The sequence below is a fragment of the Perna viridis genome, chromosome 9 (genome assembly GCF_037379345.1).
Source record: "Perna viridis isolate PV_CMFRI_1.1 ecotype Kerala chromosome 9, ASM3737934v1, whole genome shotgun sequence".
NCBI classification, from domain to species: domain Eukaryota; kingdom Metazoa; phylum Mollusca; class Bivalvia; order Mytilida; family Mytilidae; genus Perna; species Perna viridis.
Window position 1 is genome coordinate 35,947,735 of NC_142453.1, and position 13,537 is coordinate 35,961,271.

General features: G+C 37.6%; 39 non-coding genes and 1 pseudogene across 39 annotated transcripts; 27 read left to right on the plus strand and 13 right to left on the minus strand.

Moving 5' to 3' along the window:
* The first annotated feature begins 103 nt into the window (after positions 1-103).
* Positions 104-222, plus strand: LOC148608111 (5S ribosomal RNA). Its single transcript, XR_015915642.1, has one exon. It is a non-coding gene; the product is annotated as a 5S ribosomal RNA (ribosomal RNA).
* Positions 223-378: 156 nt separating this feature from the next.
* Positions 379-451, minus strand: Trnar-ccu (transfer RNA arginine (anticodon CCU)). The gene has a single exon. It is a non-coding gene; the product is annotated as a tRNA-Arg (tRNA).
* Positions 452-821: 370 nt separating this feature from the next.
* LOC148608113 (5S ribosomal RNA) lies at positions 822-940 on the plus strand. The gene has a single exon (XR_015915643.1). It is a non-coding gene; the product is annotated as a 5S ribosomal RNA (ribosomal RNA).
* A 169-nt stretch (positions 941-1,109) lies between these two features.
* On the plus strand, positions 1,110-1,228 carry LOC148608114 (5S ribosomal RNA). The gene has a single exon (XR_015915729.1). It is a non-coding gene; the product is annotated as a 5S ribosomal RNA (ribosomal RNA).
* A 169-nt stretch (positions 1,229-1,397) lies between these two features.
* Positions 1,398-1,516, plus strand: LOC148608115 (5S ribosomal RNA). The gene has a single exon (XR_015915644.1). It is a non-coding gene; the product is annotated as a 5S ribosomal RNA (ribosomal RNA).
* Positions 1,517-1,672: 156 nt separating this feature from the next.
* Positions 1,673-1,745, minus strand: Trnar-ccu (transfer RNA arginine (anticodon CCU)). The gene has a single exon. It is a non-coding gene; the product is annotated as a tRNA-Arg (tRNA).
* A 254-nt stretch (positions 1,746-1,999) lies between these two features.
* LOC148608117 (5S ribosomal RNA) lies at positions 2,000-2,121 on the plus strand (annotated as a pseudogene).
* A 156-nt stretch (positions 2,122-2,277) lies between these two features.
* Trnar-ccu (transfer RNA arginine (anticodon CCU)) lies at positions 2,278-2,350 on the minus strand. Its single transcript has one exon. It is a non-coding gene; the product is annotated as a tRNA-Arg (tRNA).
* Positions 2,351-2,720: 370 nt separating this feature from the next.
* On the plus strand, positions 2,721-2,839 carry LOC148608119 (5S ribosomal RNA). Its single transcript, XR_015915645.1, has one exon. It is a non-coding gene; the product is annotated as a 5S ribosomal RNA (ribosomal RNA).
* Positions 2,840-3,007: 168 nt separating this feature from the next.
* Positions 3,008-3,126, plus strand: LOC148608120 (5S ribosomal RNA). The gene has a single exon (XR_015915730.1). It is a non-coding gene; the product is annotated as a 5S ribosomal RNA (ribosomal RNA).
* Positions 3,127-3,295: 169 nt separating this feature from the next.
* LOC148608121 (5S ribosomal RNA) lies at positions 3,296-3,414 on the plus strand. The gene has a single exon (XR_015915646.1). It is a non-coding gene; the product is annotated as a 5S ribosomal RNA (ribosomal RNA).
* Positions 3,415-3,570: 156 nt separating this feature from the next.
* On the minus strand, positions 3,571-3,643 carry Trnar-ccu (transfer RNA arginine (anticodon CCU)). Its single transcript has one exon. It is a non-coding gene; the product is annotated as a tRNA-Arg (tRNA).
* Positions 3,644-4,013: 370 nt separating this feature from the next.
* On the plus strand, positions 4,014-4,132 carry LOC148608123 (5S ribosomal RNA). The gene has a single exon (XR_015915647.1). It is a non-coding gene; the product is annotated as a 5S ribosomal RNA (ribosomal RNA).
* A 156-nt stretch (positions 4,133-4,288) lies between these two features.
* Trnar-ccu (transfer RNA arginine (anticodon CCU)) lies at positions 4,289-4,361 on the minus strand. The gene has a single exon. It is a non-coding gene; the product is annotated as a tRNA-Arg (tRNA).
* Positions 4,362-4,731: 370 nt separating this feature from the next.
* On the plus strand, positions 4,732-4,850 carry LOC148608125 (5S ribosomal RNA). The gene has a single exon (XR_015915648.1). It is a non-coding gene; the product is annotated as a 5S ribosomal RNA (ribosomal RNA).
* A 168-nt stretch (positions 4,851-5,018) lies between these two features.
* Positions 5,019-5,137, plus strand: LOC148608126 (5S ribosomal RNA). The gene has a single exon (XR_015915731.1). It is a non-coding gene; the product is annotated as a 5S ribosomal RNA (ribosomal RNA).
* A 169-nt stretch (positions 5,138-5,306) lies between these two features.
* On the plus strand, positions 5,307-5,425 carry LOC148608127 (5S ribosomal RNA). Its single transcript, XR_015915649.1, has one exon. It is a non-coding gene; the product is annotated as a 5S ribosomal RNA (ribosomal RNA).
* A 156-nt stretch (positions 5,426-5,581) lies between these two features.
* On the minus strand, positions 5,582-5,654 carry Trnar-ccu (transfer RNA arginine (anticodon CCU)). The gene has a single exon. It is a non-coding gene; the product is annotated as a tRNA-Arg (tRNA).
* A 370-nt stretch (positions 5,655-6,024) lies between these two features.
* LOC148608129 (5S ribosomal RNA) lies at positions 6,025-6,143 on the plus strand. The gene has a single exon (XR_015915650.1). It is a non-coding gene; the product is annotated as a 5S ribosomal RNA (ribosomal RNA).
* A 156-nt stretch (positions 6,144-6,299) lies between these two features.
* Trnar-ccu (transfer RNA arginine (anticodon CCU)) lies at positions 6,300-6,372 on the minus strand. Its single transcript has one exon. It is a non-coding gene; the product is annotated as a tRNA-Arg (tRNA).
* A 370-nt stretch (positions 6,373-6,742) lies between these two features.
* On the plus strand, positions 6,743-6,861 carry LOC148608131 (5S ribosomal RNA). Its single transcript, XR_015915652.1, has one exon. It is a non-coding gene; the product is annotated as a 5S ribosomal RNA (ribosomal RNA).
* Positions 6,862-7,029: 168 nt separating this feature from the next.
* Positions 7,030-7,148, plus strand: LOC148608132 (5S ribosomal RNA). Its single transcript, XR_015915732.1, has one exon. It is a non-coding gene; the product is annotated as a 5S ribosomal RNA (ribosomal RNA).
* A 169-nt stretch (positions 7,149-7,317) lies between these two features.
* LOC148608133 (5S ribosomal RNA) lies at positions 7,318-7,436 on the plus strand. The gene has a single exon (XR_015915653.1). It is a non-coding gene; the product is annotated as a 5S ribosomal RNA (ribosomal RNA).
* Positions 7,437-7,592: 156 nt separating this feature from the next.
* Positions 7,593-7,665, minus strand: Trnar-ccu (transfer RNA arginine (anticodon CCU)). Its single transcript has one exon. It is a non-coding gene; the product is annotated as a tRNA-Arg (tRNA).
* Positions 7,666-8,035: 370 nt separating this feature from the next.
* LOC148608135 (5S ribosomal RNA) lies at positions 8,036-8,154 on the plus strand. Its single transcript, XR_015915654.1, has one exon. It is a non-coding gene; the product is annotated as a 5S ribosomal RNA (ribosomal RNA).
* Positions 8,155-8,310: 156 nt separating this feature from the next.
* Positions 8,311-8,383, minus strand: Trnar-ccu (transfer RNA arginine (anticodon CCU)). Its single transcript has one exon. It is a non-coding gene; the product is annotated as a tRNA-Arg (tRNA).
* Positions 8,384-8,753: 370 nt separating this feature from the next.
* LOC148608137 (5S ribosomal RNA) lies at positions 8,754-8,872 on the plus strand. The gene has a single exon (XR_015915655.1). It is a non-coding gene; the product is annotated as a 5S ribosomal RNA (ribosomal RNA).
* Positions 8,873-9,040: 168 nt separating this feature from the next.
* On the plus strand, positions 9,041-9,159 carry LOC148608138 (5S ribosomal RNA). The gene has a single exon (XR_015915733.1). It is a non-coding gene; the product is annotated as a 5S ribosomal RNA (ribosomal RNA).
* A 169-nt stretch (positions 9,160-9,328) lies between these two features.
* On the plus strand, positions 9,329-9,447 carry LOC148608139 (5S ribosomal RNA). The gene has a single exon (XR_015915656.1). It is a non-coding gene; the product is annotated as a 5S ribosomal RNA (ribosomal RNA).
* A 156-nt stretch (positions 9,448-9,603) lies between these two features.
* Positions 9,604-9,676, minus strand: Trnar-ccu (transfer RNA arginine (anticodon CCU)). The gene has a single exon. It is a non-coding gene; the product is annotated as a tRNA-Arg (tRNA).
* A 370-nt stretch (positions 9,677-10,046) lies between these two features.
* On the plus strand, positions 10,047-10,165 carry LOC148608141 (5S ribosomal RNA). Its single transcript, XR_015915657.1, has one exon. It is a non-coding gene; the product is annotated as a 5S ribosomal RNA (ribosomal RNA).
* A 156-nt stretch (positions 10,166-10,321) lies between these two features.
* Positions 10,322-10,394, minus strand: Trnar-ccu (transfer RNA arginine (anticodon CCU)). The gene has a single exon. It is a non-coding gene; the product is annotated as a tRNA-Arg (tRNA).
* Positions 10,395-10,764: 370 nt separating this feature from the next.
* On the plus strand, positions 10,765-10,883 carry LOC148608143 (5S ribosomal RNA). The gene has a single exon (XR_015915734.1). It is a non-coding gene; the product is annotated as a 5S ribosomal RNA (ribosomal RNA).
* Positions 10,884-11,039: 156 nt separating this feature from the next.
* On the minus strand, positions 11,040-11,112 carry Trnar-ccu (transfer RNA arginine (anticodon CCU)). Its single transcript has one exon. It is a non-coding gene; the product is annotated as a tRNA-Arg (tRNA).
* Positions 11,113-11,482: 370 nt separating this feature from the next.
* LOC148608145 (5S ribosomal RNA) lies at positions 11,483-11,601 on the plus strand. Its single transcript, XR_015915682.1, has one exon. It is a non-coding gene; the product is annotated as a 5S ribosomal RNA (ribosomal RNA).
* Positions 11,602-11,769: 168 nt separating this feature from the next.
* LOC148608146 (5S ribosomal RNA) lies at positions 11,770-11,888 on the plus strand. The gene has a single exon (XR_015915735.1). It is a non-coding gene; the product is annotated as a 5S ribosomal RNA (ribosomal RNA).
* A 167-nt stretch (positions 11,889-12,055) lies between these two features.
* LOC148608147 (5S ribosomal RNA) lies at positions 12,056-12,174 on the plus strand. Its single transcript, XR_015915658.1, has one exon. It is a non-coding gene; the product is annotated as a 5S ribosomal RNA (ribosomal RNA).
* Positions 12,175-12,330: 156 nt separating this feature from the next.
* On the minus strand, positions 12,331-12,403 carry Trnar-ccu (transfer RNA arginine (anticodon CCU)). The gene has a single exon. It is a non-coding gene; the product is annotated as a tRNA-Arg (tRNA).
* A 370-nt stretch (positions 12,404-12,773) lies between these two features.
* LOC148608149 (5S ribosomal RNA) lies at positions 12,774-12,892 on the plus strand. The gene has a single exon (XR_015915659.1). It is a non-coding gene; the product is annotated as a 5S ribosomal RNA (ribosomal RNA).
* Positions 12,893-13,060: 168 nt separating this feature from the next.
* LOC148608150 (5S ribosomal RNA) lies at positions 13,061-13,179 on the plus strand. Its single transcript, XR_015915660.1, has one exon. It is a non-coding gene; the product is annotated as a 5S ribosomal RNA (ribosomal RNA).
* Positions 13,180-13,537: the final 358 nt, after the last annotated feature.

Below are 13,537 nucleotides of genomic sequence, written 5' to 3' on the forward strand. Positions count from 1 at the left end.
TTTTATTGAAAGATTTGTAAAATTAAAGTCGAAAAGGTCATGTTTTATCTTCTATGTGGATAAATTTGAAAGAACAGATATGTGCTTATTTTAATAAACTAGTGTCTACGACCATATCACGTTGAAAGCACCGGTTCTCGTCTGATCACCGAAGTTAAGCAACGTCGAGCCCGGTTAGTACTTGGATGGGTGACCGCCTGGGAATACCGGGTGCCGTAGACAATACACTTTTTCTTGGTTTCTAATTTGCTTCTTTGTATGTTTGCTAGCTGGATCTTTTTTTTCTTTTTATTGAAAGATTTGCAAAATTAAAGTCGAAAAGGTGACGTTTTATCTTCTATGTGGATAAATTTGAAAGAACAGATGTTGTAAAAAGTATACCTCCGACGGGACTCGAACCCGCAATCCCCGGCTTAGGAGGCCGGTGCCTTATCCATTGGGCCACGGAGGCTTCCACAAAAGATGTCGTTAAATATGAATGTCATTTGTGTGCTGAATGACTGTTGTCAACAAATGCTGAAAGTTGAAAAATGTATAGTAAAGAAGTCTTTAAATCTATTTCTCCAAAACAGAAGATCACCCAAGTGGTATAATGTATCATTTCCTTTCATCAGAGGATAAAAGAGCACGATTGCAAAAATTGTATCATGAAAATGCAGTTTAGACAGTCATGTACTGAGATGTTCCTTGCTAAAAAATGATTGAATCTATTGTTTTGTAGTTTTTATAAACATTCTGATCTAAATTTTTGCCAAATTGAGTAAAGAAAGCCAGCTTCCGGTGATTCGAAGCTTTATATGTGCTTATTTTAATAAACTAGTGTCTACGACCATATCACGTTGAAAGCACCGGTTCTCGTCTGATCACCGAAGTTAAGCAACGTCGAGCCCGGTTAGTACTTGGATGGGTGACCGCCTGGGAATACCGGGTGCCGTAGACAATACACTTTTTCTTGGTTTCTAATTTGCTTCTTTGTATGTTTGCTAGCTGGATCTTTTTTTTTCTTTTTTATTGAAAGATTTGTAAAATTAAAGTCGAAAAGGTCATGTTTTATCTTCTATGTGGATAAATTTGAAAGAACAGATATGTGCTTATTTTAATAAACTAGTGTCTACGACCATATCACGTTGAAAACACCGGTTCTCGTCTGATCACCGAAGTTAAGCAACGTCGAGCCCGGTTAGTACTTGGATGGGTGACCGCCTGGGAATACCGGGTGCCGTAGACAATACACTTTTTCTTGGTTTCTAATTTGCTTCTTTGTATGTTTGCTAGCTGGATCTTTTTTTTTCTTTTTTATTGAAAGATTTGTAAAATTAAAGTCGAAAAGGTCATGTTTTATCTTCTATGTGGATAAATTTGAAAGAACAGATATGTGCTTATTTTAATAAACTAGTGTCTACGACCATATCACGTTGAAAGCACCGGTTCTCGTCTGATCACCGAAGTTAAGCAACGTCGAGCCCGGTTAGTACTTGGATGGGTGACCGCCTGGGAATACCGGGTGCCGTAGACAATACACTTTTTCTTGGTTTCTAATTTGCTTCTTTGTATGTTTGCTAGCTGGATCTTTTTTTTCTTTTTATTGAAAGATTTGCAAAATTAAAGTCGAAAAGGTGACGTTTTATCTTCTATGTGGATAAATTTGAAAGAACAGATGTTGTAAAAAGTATACCTCCGACGGGACTCGAACCCGCAATCCCCGGCTTAGGAGGCCGGTGCCTTATCCATTGGGCCACGGAGGCTTCCACAAAAGATGTCGTTAAATATGAATGTCATTTGTGTGCTGAATGACTGTTGTCAACAAATGCTGAAAGTTGAAAAATGTATAGTAAAGAAGTCTTTAAATCTATTTCTCCAAAACAGAAGATCACCCAAGTGGTATAATGTATCATTTCCTTTCATCAGAGGATAAAAGAGCACGATTGCAAAAATTGTATCATGAAAATGCAGTTTAGACAGTCATGTACTGAGATGTTCCTTGCTAAAAAATGATTGAATCTATTGTTTTGTAAGCACGTTGAAAGCACCGGTTCTCGTCTGATCACCGAAGTTAAGCAACGTCGAGCCCGGTTAGTACTTGGATGGGTGACCGCCTGGGAATACCGGGTGCCGTAGACAATACACTTTTTCTTGGTTTCTAATTTGCTTCTTTGTATGTTTGCTAGCTGGATCTTTTTTTTCTTTTTATTGAAAGATTTGCAAAATTAAAGTCGAAAAGGTGACGTTTTATCTTCTATGTGGATAAATTTGAAAGAACAGATGTTGTAAAAAGTATACCTCCGACGGGACTCGAACCCGCAATCCCCGGCTTAGGAGGCCGGTGCCTTATCCATTGGGCCACGGAGGCTTCCACAAAAGATGTCGTTAAATATGAATGTCATTTGTGTGCTGAATGACTGTTGTCAACAAATGCTGAAAGTTGAAAAATGTATAGTAAAGAAGTCTTTAAATCTATTTCTCCAAAACAGAAGATCACCCAAGTGGTATAATGTATCATTTCCTTTCATCAGAGGATAAAAGAGCACGATTGCAAAAATTGTATCATGAAAATGCAGTTTAGACAGTCATGTACTGAGATGTTCCTTGCTAAAAAATGATTGAATCTATTGTTTTGTAGTTTTTATAAACATTCTGATCTAAATTTTTGCCAAATTGAGTAAAGAAAGCCAGCTTCCGGTGATTCGAAGCTTTATATGTGCTTATTTTAATAAACTAGTGTCTACGACCATATCACGTTGAAAGCACCGGTTCTCGTCTGATCACCGAAGTTAAGCAACGTCGAGCCCGGTTAGTACTTGGATGGGTGACCGCCTGGGAATACCGGGTGCCGTAGACAATACACTTTTTCTTGGTTTCTAATTTGCTTCTTTGTATGTTTGCTAGCTGGATCTTTTTTTTCTTTTTTATTGAAAGATTTGTAAAATTAAAGTCGAAAAGGTCATGTTTTATCTTCTATGTGGATAAATTTGAAAGAACAGATATGTGCTTATTTTAATAAACTAGTGTCTACGACCATATCACGTTGAAAACACCGGTTCTCGTCTGATCACCGAAGTTAAGCAACGTCGAGCCCGGTTAGTACTTGGATGGGTGACCGCCTGGGAATACCGGGTGCCGTAGACAATACACTTTTTCTTGGTTTCTAATTTGCTTCTTTGTATGTTTGCTAGCTGGATCTTTTTTTTTCTTTTTTATTGAAAGATTTGTAAAATTAAAGTCGAAAAGGTCATGTTTTATCTTCTATGTGGATAAATTTGAAAGAACAGATATGTGCTTATTTTAATAAACTAGTGTCTACGACCATATCACGTTGAAAGCACCGGTTCTCGTCTGATCACCGAAGTTAAGCAACGTCGAGCCCGGTTAGTACTTGGATGGGTGACCGCCTGGGAATACCGGGTGCCGTAGACAATACACTTTTTCTTGGTTTCTAATTTGCTTCTTTGTATGTTTGCTAGCTGGATCTTTTTTTTCTTTTTATTGAAAGATTTGCAAAATTAAAGTCGAAAAGGTGACGTTTTATCTTCTATGTGGATAAATTTGAAAGAACAGATGTTGTAAAAAGTATACCTCCGACGGGACTCGAACCCGCAATCCCCGGCTTAGGAGGCCGGTGCCTTATCCATTGGGCCACGGAGGCTTCCACAAAAGATGTCGTTAAATATGAATGTCATTTGTGTGCTGAATGACTGTTGTCAACAAATGCTGAAAGTTGAAAAATGTATAGTAAAGAAGTCTTTAAATCTATTTCTCCAAAACAGAAGATCACCCAAGTGGTATAATGTATCATTTCCTTTCATCAGAGGATAAAAGAGCACGATTGCAAAAATTGTATCATGAAAATGCAGTTTAGACAGTCATGTACTGAGATGTTCCTTGCTAAAAAATGATTGAATCTATTGTTTTGTAGTTTTTATAAACATTCTGATCTAAATTTTTGCCAAATTGAGTAAAGAAAGCCAGCTTCCGGTGATTCGAAGCTTTATATGTGCTTATTTTAATAAACTAGTGTCTACGACCATATCACGTTGAAAGCACCGGTTCTCGTCTGATCACCGAAGTTAAGCAACGTCGAGCCCGGTTAGTACTTGGATGGGTGACCGCCTGGGAATACCGGGTGCCGTAGACAATACACTTTTTCTTGGTTTCTAATTTGCTTCTTTGTATGTTTGCTAGCTGGATCTTTTTTTTCTTTTTATTGAAAGATTTGCAAAATTAAAGTCGAAAAGGTGACGTTTTATCTTCTATGTGGATAAATTTGAAAGAACAGATGTTGTAAAAAGTATACCTCCGACGGGACTCGAACCCGCAATCCCCGGCTTAGGAGGCCGGTGCCTTATCCATTGGGCCACGGAGGCTTCCACAAAAGATGTCGTTAAATATGAATGTCATTTGTGTGCTGAATGACTGTTGTCAACAAATGCTGAAAGTTGAAAAATGTATAGTAAAGAAGTCTTTAAATCTATTTCTCCAAAACAGAAGATCACCCAAGTGGTATAATGTATCATTTCCTTTCATCAGAGGATAAAAGAGCACGATTGCAAAAATTGTATCATGAAAATGCAGTTTAGACAGTCATGTACTGAGATGTTCCTTGCTAAAAAATGATTGAATCTATTGTTTTGTAGTTTTTATAAACATTCTGATCTAAATTTTTGCCAAATTGAGTAAAGAAAGCCAGCTTCCGGTGATTCGAAGCTTTATATGTGCTTATTTTAATAAACTAGTGTCTACGACCATATCACGTTGAAAGCACCGGTTCTCGTCTGATCACCGAAGTTAAGCAACGTCGAGCCCGGTTAGTACTTGGATGGGTGACCGCCTGGGAATACCGGGTGCCGTAGACAATACACTTTTTCTTGGTTTCTAATTTGCTTCTTTGTATGTTTGCTAGCTGGATCTTTTTTTTCTTTTTTATTGAAAGATTTGTAAAATTAAAGTCGAAAAGGTCATGTTTTATCTTCTATGTGGATAAATTTGAAAGAACAGATATGTGCTTATTTTAATAAACTAGTGTCTACGACCATATCACGTTGAAAACACCGGTTCTCGTCTGATCACCGAAGTTAAGCAACGTCGAGCCCGGTTAGTACTTGGATGGGTGACCGCCTGGGAATACCGGGTGCCGTAGACAATACACTTTTTCTTGGTTTCTAATTTGCTTCTTTGTATGTTTGCTAGCTGGATCTTTTTTTTTCTTTTTTATTGAAAGATTTGTAAAATTAAAGTCGAAAAGGTCATGTTTTATCTTCTATGTGGATAAATTTGAAAGAACAGATATGTGCTTATTTTAATAAACTAGTGTCTACGACCATATCACGTTGAAAGCACCGGTTCTCGTCTGATCACCGAAGTTAAGCAACGTCGAGCCCGGTTAGTACTTGGATGGGTGACCGCCTGGGAATACCGGGTGCCGTAGACAATACACTTTTTCTTGGTTTCTAATTTGCTTCTTTGTATGTTTGCTAGCTGGATCTTTTTTTTCTTTTTATTGAAAGATTTGCAAAATTAAAGTCGAAAAGGTGACGTTTTATCTTCTATGTGGATAAATTTGAAAGAACAGATGTTGTAAAAAGTATACCTCCGACGGGACTCGAACCCGCAATCCCCGGCTTAGGAGGCCGGTGCCTTATCCATTGGGCCACGGAGGCTTCCACAAAAGATGTCGTTAAATATGAATGTCATTTGTGTGCTGAATGACTGTTGTCAACAAATGCTGAAAGTTGAAAAATGTATAGTAAAGAAGTCTTTAAATCTATTTCTCCAAAACAGAAGATCACCCAAGTGGTATAATGTATCATTTCCTTTCATCAGAGGATAAAAGAGCACGATTGCAAAAATTGTATCATGAAAATGCAGTTTAGACAGTCATGTACTGAGATGTTCCTTGCTAAAAAATGATTGAATCTATTGTTTTGTAGTTTTTATAAACATTCTGATCTAAATTTTTGCCAAATTGAGTAAAGAAAGCCAGCTTCCGGTGATTCGAAGCTTTATATGTGCTTATTTTAATAAACTAGTGTCTACGACCATATCACGTTGAAAGCACCGGTTCTCGTCTGATCACCGAAGTTAAGCAACGTCGAGCCCGGTTAGTACTTGGATGGGTGACCGCCTGGGAATACCGGGTGCCGTAGACAATACACTTTTTCTTGGTTTCTAATTTGCTTCTTTGTATGTTTGCTAGCTGGATCTTTTTTTTCTTTTTATTGAAAGATTTGCAAAATTAAAGTCGAAAAGGTGACGTTTTATCTTCTATGTGGATAAATTTGAAAGAACAGATGTTGTAAAAAGTATACCTCCGACGGGACTCGAACCCGCAATCCCCGGCTTAGGAGGCCGGTGCCTTATCCATTGGGCCACGGAGGCTTCCACAAAAGATGTCGTTAAATATGAATGTCATTTGTGTGCTGAATGACTGTTGTCAACAAATGCTGAAAGTTGAAAAATGTATAGTAAAGAAGTCTTTAAATCTATTTCTCCAAAACAGAAGATCACCCAAGTGGTATAATGTATCATTTCCTTTCATCAGAGGATAAAAGAGCACGATTGCAAAAATTGTATCATGAAAATGCAGTTTAGACAGTCATGTACTGAGATGTTCCTTGCTAAAAAATGATTGAATCTATTGTTTTGTAGTTTTTATAAACATTCTGATCTAAATTTTTGCCAAATTGAGTAAAGAAAGCCAGCTTCCGGTGATTCGAAGCTTTATATGTGCTTATTTTAATAAACTAGTGTCTACGACCATATCACGTTGAAAGCACCGGTTCTCGTCTGATCACCGAAGTTAAGCAACGTCGAGCCCGGTTAGTACTTGGATGGGTGACCGCCTGGGAATACCGGGTGCCGTAGACAATACACTTTTTCTTGGTTTCTAATTTGCTTCTTTGTATGTTTGCTAGCTGGATCTTTTTTTTCTTTTTTATTGAAAGATTTGTAAAATTAAAGTCGAAAAGGTCATGTTTTATCTTCTATGTGGATAAATTTGAAAGAACAGATATGTGCTTATTTTAATAAACTAGTGTCTACGACCATATCACGTTGAAAACACCGGTTCTCGTCTGATCACCGAAGTTAAGCAACGTCGAGCCCGGTTAGTACTTGGATGGGTGACCGCCTGGGAATACCGGGTGCCGTAGACAATACACTTTTTCTTGGTTTCTAATTTGCTTCTTTGTATGTTTGCTAGCTGGATCTTTTTTTTTCTTTTTTATTGAAAGATTTGTAAAATTAAAGTCGAAAAGGTCATGTTTTATCTTCTATGTGGATAAATTTGAAAGAACAGATATGTGCTTATTTTAATAAACTAGTGTCTACGACCATATCACGTTGAAAGCACCGGTTCTCGTCTGATCACCGAAGTTAAGCAACGTCGAGCCCGGTTAGTACTTGGATGGGTGACCGCCTGGGAATACCGGGTGCCGTAGACAATACACTTTTTCTTGGTTTCTAATTTGCTTCTTTGTATGTTTGCTAGCTGGATCTTTTTTTTCTTTTTATTGAAAGATTTGCAAAATTAAAGTCGAAAAGGTGACGTTTTATCTTCTATGTGGATAAATTTGAAAGAACAGATGTTGTAAAAAGTATACCTCCGACGGGACTCGAACCCGCAATCCCCGGCTTAGGAGGCCGGTGCCTTATCCATTGGGCCACGGAGGCTTCCACAAAAGATGTCGTTAAATATGAATGTCATTTGTGTGCTGAATGACTGTTGTCAACAAATGCTGAAAGTTGAAAAATGTATAGTAAAGAAGTCTTTAAATCTATTTCTCCAAAACAGAAGATCACCCAAGTGGTATAATGTATCATTTCCTTTCATCAGAGGATAAAAGAGCACGATTGCAAAAATTGTATCATGAAAATGCAGTTTAGACAGTCATGTACTGAGATGTTCCTTGCTAAAAAATGATTGAATCTATTGTTTTGTAGTTTTTATAAACATTCTGATCTAAATTTTTGCCAAATTGAGTAAAGAAAGCCAGCTTCCGGTGATTCGAAGCTTTATATGTGCTTATTTTAATAAACTAGTGTCTACGACCATATCACGTTGAAAGCACCGGTTCTCGTCTGATCACCGAAGTTAAGCAACGTCGAGCCCGGTTAGTACTTGGATGGGTGACCGCCTGGGAATACCGGGTGCCGTAGACAATACACTTTTTCTTGGTTTCTAATTTGCTTCTTTGTATGTTTGCTAGCTGGATCTTTTTTTTCTTTTTATTGAAAGATTTGCAAAATTAAAGTCGAAAAGGTGACGTTTTATCTTCTATGTGGATAAATTTGAAAGAACAGATGTTGTAAAAAGTATACCTCCGACGGGACTCGAACCCGCAATCCCCGGCTTAGGAGGCCGGTGCCTTATCCATTGGGCCACGGAGGCTTCCACAAAAGATGTCGTTAAATATGAATGTCATTTGTGTGCTGAATGACTGTTGTCAACAAATGCTGAAAGTTGAAAAATGTATAGTAAAGAAGTCTTTAAATCTATTTCTCCAAAACAGAAGATCACCCAAGTGGTATAATGTATCATTTCCTTTCATCAGAGGATAAAAGAGCACGATTGCAAAAATTGTATCATGAAAATGCAGTTTAGACAGTCATGTACTGAGATGTTCCTTGCTAAAAAATGATTGAATCTATTGTTTTGTAGTTTTTATAAACATTCTGATCTAAATTTTTGCCAAATTGAGTAAAGAAAGCCAGCTTCCGGTGATTCGAAGCTTTATATGTGCTTATTTTAATAAACTAGTGTCTACGACCATATCACGTTGAAAGCACCGGTTCTCGTCTGATCACCGAAGTTAAGCAACGTCGAGCCCGGTTAGTACTTGGATGGGTGACCGCCTGGGAATACCGGGTGCCGTAGACAATACACTTTTTCTTGGTTTCTAATTTGCTTCTTTGTATGTTTGCTAGCTGGATCTTTTTTTTCTTTTTTATTGAAAGATTTGTAAAATTAAAGTCGAAAAGGTCATGTTTTATCTTCTATGTGGATAAATTTGAAAGAACAGATATGTGCTTATTTTAATAAACTAGTGTCTACGACCATATCACGTTGAAAACACCGGTTCTCGTCTGATCACCGAAGTTAAGCAACGTCGAGCCCGGTTAGTACTTGGATGGGTGACCGCCTGGGAATACCGGGTGCCGTAGACAATACACTTTTTCTTGGTTTCTAATTTGCTTCTTTGTATGTTTGCTAGCTGGATCTTTTTTTTTCTTTTTTATTGAAAGATTTGTAAAATTAAAGTCGAAAAGGTCATGTTTTATCTTCTATGTGGATAAATTTGAAAGAACAGATATGTGCTTATTTTAATAAACTAGTGTCTACGACCATATCACGTTGAAAGCACCGGTTCTCGTCTGATCACCGAAGTTAAGCAACGTCGAGCCCGGTTAGTACTTGGATGGGTGACCGCCTGGGAATACCGGGTGCCGTAGACAATACACTTTTTCTTGGTTTCTAATTTGCTTCTTTGTATGTTTGCTAGCTGGATCTTTTTTTTCTTTTTATTGAAAGATTTGCAAAATTAAAGTCGAAAAGGTGACGTTTTATCTTCTATGTGGATAAATTTGAAAGAACAGATGTTGTAAAAAGTATACCTCCGACGGGACTCGAACCCGCAATCCCCGGCTTAGGAGGCCGGTGCCTTATCCATTGGGCCACGGAGGCTTCCACAAAAGATGTCGTTAAATATGAATGTCATTTGTGTGCTGAATGACTGTTGTCAACAAATGCTGAAAGTTGAAAAATGTATAGTAAAGAAGTCTTTAAATCTATTTCTCCAAAACAGAAGATCACCCAAGTGGTATAATGTATCATTTCCTTTCATCAGAGGATAAAAGAGCACGATTGCAAAAATTGTATCATGAAAATGCAGTTTAGACAGTCATGTACTGAGATGTTCCTTGCTAAAAAATGATTGAATCTATTGTTTTGTAGTTTTTATAAACATTCTGATCTAAATTTTTGCCAAATTGAGTAAAGAAAGCCAGCTTCCGGTGATTCGAAGCTTTATATGTGCTTATTTTAATAAACTAGTGTCTACGACCATATCACGTTGAAAGCACCGGTTCTCGTCTGATCACCGAAGTTAAGCAACGTCGAGCCCGGTTAGTACTTGGATGGGTGACCGCCTGGGAATACCGGGTGCCGTAGACAATACACTTTTTCTTGGTTTCTAATTTGCTTCTTTGTATGTTTGCTAGCTGGATCTTTTTTTTCTTTTTATTGAAAGATTTGCAAAATTAAAGTCGAAAAGGTGACGTTTTATCTTCTATGTGGATAAATTTGAAAGAACAGATGTTGTAAAAAGTATACCTCCGACGGGACTCGAACCCGCAATCCCCGGCTTAGGAGGCCGGTGCCTTATCCATTGGGCCACGGAGGCTTCCACAAAAGATGTCGTTAAATATGAATGTCATTTGTGTGCTGAATGACTGTTGTCAACAAATGCTGAAAGTTGAAAAATGTATAGTAAAGAAGTCTTTAAATCTATTTCTCCAAAACAGAAGATCACCCAAGTGGTATAATGTATCATTTCCTTTCATCAGAGGATAAAAGAGCACGATTGCAAAAATTGTATCATGAAAATGCAGTTTAGACAGTCATGTACTGAGATGTTCCTTGCTAAAAAATGATTGAATCTATTGTTTTGTAGTTTTTATAAACATTCTGATCTAAATTTTTGCCAAATTGAGTAAAGAAAGCCAGCTTCCGGTGATTCGAAGCTTTATATGTGCTTATTTTAATAAACTAGTGTCTACGACCATATCACGTTGAAAACACCGGTTCTCGTCTGATCACCGAAGTTAAGCAACGTCGAGCCCGGTTAGTACTTGGATGGGTGACCGCCTGGGAATACCGGGTGCCGTAGACAATACACTTTTTCTTGGTTTCTAATTTGCTTCTTTGTATGTTTGCTAGCTGGATCTTTTTTTTCTTTTTATTGAAAGATTTGCAAAATTAAAGTCGAAAAGGTGACGTTTTATCTTCTATGTGGATAAATTTGAAAGAACAGATGTTGTAAAAAGTATACCTCCGACGGGACTCGAACCCGCAATCCCCGGCTTAGGAGGCCGGTGCCTTATCCATTGGGCCACGGAGGCTTCCACAAAAGATGTCGTTAAATATGAATGTCATTTGTGTGCTGAATGACTGTTGTCAACAAATGCTGAAAGTTGAAAAATGTATAGTAAAGAAGTCTTTAAATCTATTTCTCCAAAACAGAAGATCACCCAAGTGGTATAATGTATCATTTCCTTTCATCAGAGGATAAAAGAGCACGATTGCAAAAATTGTATCATGAAAATGCAGTTTAGACAGTCATGTACTGAGATGTTCCTTGCTAAAAAATGATTGAATCTATTGTTTTGTAGTTTTTATAAACATTCTGATCTAAATTTTTGCCAAATTGAGTAAAGAAAGCCAGCTTCCGGTGATTCGAAGCTTTATATGTGCTTATTTTAATAAACTAGTGTCTACGATCATATCACGTTGAAAGCACCGGTTCTCGTCTGATCACCGAAGTTAAGCAACGTCGAGCCCGGTTAGTACTTGGATGGGTGACCGCCTGGGAATACCGGGTGCCGTAGACAATACACTTTTTCTTGGTTTCTAATTTGCTTCTTTGTATGTTTGCTAGCTGGATCTTTTTTTTCTTTTTTATTGAAAGATTTGTAAAATTAAAGTCGAAAAGGTCATGTTTTATCTTCTATGTGGATAAATTTGAAAGAACAGATATGTGCTTATTTTAATAAACTAGTGTCTACGACCATATCACGTTGAAAACACCGGTTCTCGTCTGATCACCGAAGTTAAGCAACGTCGAGCCCGGTTAGTACTTGGATGGGTGACCGCCTGGGAATACCGGGTGCCGTAGACAATACACTTTTTGTTGGTTTCTAATTTGCTTCTTTGTATGTTTGCTAGCTGGATCTTTTTTTTCTTTTTATTGAAAGATTTGTAAAATTAAAGTCGAAAAGGTCATGTTTTATCTTCTATGTGGATAAATTTGAAAGAACAGATATGTGCTTATTTTAATAAACTAGTGTCTACGACCATATCACGTTGAAAGCACCGGTTCTCGTCTGATCACCGAAGTTAAGCAACGTCGAGCCCGGTTAGTACTTGGATGGGTGACCGCCTGGGAATACCGGGTGCCGTAGACAATACACTTTTTCTTGGTTTCTAATTTGCTTCTTTGTATGTTTGCTAGCTGGATCTTTTTTTTCTTTTTATTGAAAGATTTGTAAAATTAAAGTCGAAAAGGTCATGTTTTATCTTCTATGTGGATAAATTTGAAAGAACAGATGTTGTAAAAAGTATACCTCCGACGGGACTCGAACCCGCAATCCCCGGCTTAGGAGGCCGGTGCCTTATCCATTGGGCCACGGAGGCTTCCACAAAAGATGTCGTTAAATATGAATGTCATTTGTGTGCTGAATGACTGTTGTCAACAAATGCTGAAAGTTGAAAAATGTATAGTAAAGAAGTCTTTAAATCTATTTCTCCAAAACAGAAGATCACCCAAGTGGTATAATGTATCATTTCCTTTCATCAGAGGATAAAAGAGCACGATTGCAAAAATTGTATCATGAAAATGCAGTTTAGACAGTCATGTACTGAGATGTTCCTTGCTAAAAAATGATTGAATCTATTGTTTTGTAGTTTTTATAAACATTCTGATCTAAATTTTTGCCAAATTGAGTAAAGAAAGCCAGCTTCCGGTGATTCGAAGCTTTATATGTGCTTATTTTAATAAACTAGTGTCTACGACCATATCACGTTGAAAGCACCGGTTCTCGTCTGATCACCGAAGTTAAGCAACGTCGAGCCCGGTTAGTACTTGGATGGGTGACCGCCTGGGAATACCGGGTGCCGTAGACAATACACTTTTTCTTGGTTTCTAATTTGCTTCTTTGTATGTTTGCTAGCTGGATCTTTTTTTTCTTTTTTATTGAAAGATTTGTAAAATTAAAGTCGAAAAGGTCATGTTTTATCTTCTATGTGGATAAATTTGAAAGAACAGATATGTGCTTATTTTAATAAACTAGTGTCTACGACCATATCACGTTGAAAGCACCGGTTCTCGTCTGATCACCGAAGTTAAGCAACGTCGAGCCCGGTTAGTACTTGGATGGGTGACCGCCTGGGAATACCGGGTGCCGTAGACAATACACTTTTTCTTGGTTTCTAATTTGCTTCTTTGTATGTTTGCTAGCTGGATCTTTTTTTTCTTTTTATTGAAAGATTTGCAAAATTAAAGTCGAAAAGGTGACGTTTTATCTTCTATGTGGATAAATTTGAAAGAACAGATGTTGTAAAAAGTATACCTCCGACGGGACTCGAACCCGCAATCCCCGGCTTAGGAGGCCGGTGCCTTTTTTTTTTTTTTCTCTTGATAAAATTTTATTCACATAAATACATTCATAAAAGAACCATTGGGCTAGTCTCCCAATAATTCACAATATCACAGTATTAGTTAGAATTGTAACAAATGTTAACAAACAATTATATGTGAATTAAAAGTCA